The sequence below is a fragment of the Mus caroli genome, chromosome 2 (genome assembly GCF_900094665.2).
Source record: "Mus caroli chromosome 2, CAROLI_EIJ_v1.1, whole genome shotgun sequence".
Lineage (NCBI taxonomy): Eukaryota > Metazoa > Chordata > Mammalia > Rodentia > Muridae > Mus > Mus caroli.
The window spans coordinates 110,484,388-110,486,385 of NC_034571.1; positions in this window are offsets into that span (position 1 = coordinate 110,484,388).

Below are 1,998 nucleotides of genomic sequence, written 5' to 3' on the forward strand. Positions count from 1 at the left end.
TTATGATCCAACTTCCCAGCAAGCTGGGCAGAGTACAAATGTTAAGCTTCTCTCCCTCTGGTCTTCAGTTAATGATGGATGTAACTTTGGGATTTAAGGAACACTATACTGATTCTGAACTGTGTGTTCTGAAGCATGATCTTCACATTTGTTAATAGAGTGTGGAAGAGTCAAAAGTCCTGAGTGAAGGCTGTTATTGAGAGTAAACTCTCACCATTCTCTAATTTTTTCTCCAAATATTCAAACTCCATTTTACACGGGAATACATTCCACACACACATGGAATGCCATGTCAGACACAGCCTCATGACTCTCCTCCCCAGCCTTTCCTGGAATTTCTATTGTTCTTTTACAGGACTGGGAAGCTCCTGTCCCTAAGCCAAGGGTGCTTCCCACCTCTGGTTGGGATCAGCAGGCCACCAGCTGTTCTACAATTACACTGGAGAGTGAAAGGAAAATCCAATCAGAGCTGAGGTTGACCATGGGATGCAGAACTTGGCTGAGAGTGAATGCAGAATCCAGTCAACAAGCAGGTCAGAGGTGGAGTCCAGACTTATGATGGAATCTCATTCTTCCCATCTTCTGTCTGTGGACTTTTCCTGGGCCCTTGCCAGCCTGAAAGTAGGTAGCAGGCAATGATTGTTCTGAAATAGTTATGTTAAAAAAGTTGATTGGTGAGATTTATTTGACTATGAAACTCTGCGTGTGAAACCAGTCAACAGATCCATCCACATAAGAAGTCAGAGGGTTCTTCAATGCCCCCTGCTTGGCTCAGCAGCTCCCCCACAGCCATTTGAATGCATTCCTATTGGTGAAAATGCATGACTGCTTCCATTTCCAGCAGCCACAGGGGATGGCTTTACCTTGCTAAGCAGCTCACAAAGAACAAAGGAATTTGTCCCATGCCTGTGAGGACTTTAGATATGAAATACCAGCCTGTTTGGCTCAGGCGAAAGGTGCTGTAAATTACAGTCACTGTAGCCAAGTTTCCCCAAAAGCCTTTGCTCACTTTGACAGCTACCTTCCTGGTGATGTGGCTTCATTCATTCCGCCTCCAGTTATCAGGATTTATCTGCATTGTTGGCATTCCTTCTGACCTGTGGCCTCTGTTCATTTGATGGGTATCTGATGGGGGCAGGCGTTAGTGAAGAAGGGTGTCCAGACTATGCTGGCTTGGACAAGTGAGAACTAAAGTAGCAAGTTTCCTCTCCAGAGGGAAATCTCTGCCCACTGCTGTGAGGATCATGTTAGGCCCTGTGAGGAATGGGAAGGGAAGTGATTCCTGGGACACACACTCTGGCAGTGGGTACTTGAGAAAATCATTCCCTATGCATTTCCTGTGTTTAGCTAAAAGTCAAGAGGAGACTGACAGGTGAGACCAAGAGCAGACAAGGGAAGGATGCGTTCAAACCATCTTATTTAAATGTTAGGGAATTGTCCCCTACTTATAATGTCTTCATTATGCTCAGTTGATCAGGGTATTGTCATTTCACTAATTTAGGCAAGATGCTGTTGTTAAATAGCTAAGATTTAAATAACAGCATCCTTAAAGAACATTTTTCCATAGACCCTTAGTTGTCCTAGAACTTACTATGTAGACTAGGCTGAGCTCCACAGAGATGCACCTGTCTAGAGAACATAGACTTAAAGCACATTTCTGTTTTGAAAAAAAATTATGTTGAGTGTATGCATTCACATAGGTGTGTGAAGAAGCACAGGTTGATACTGGGGACCTTCCTCAATCTTCCTCCTCCTTCTCCTCCTCCTCCTCCCCCCACCTTCTCCTCATTCTTTCCTTCCTCTTTCTCCTCTTCTCTCTCTCTCTCTCTCTCTCTCTCTCTCTCTCTCTCTCTCTCTCTCCCTCCCTCCCTCTCTCCCTCCTTCCCTCTCTCTTTCTTTCTTTCTTTCTTTCTTTCTTTCTTTCTTTCTTTCTTTCTTTCTTCCTTCCTCNCTCTCTCTTTCTTTCTTTCTTTCTTTCTTTCTTTCTTTCTTTCTTTC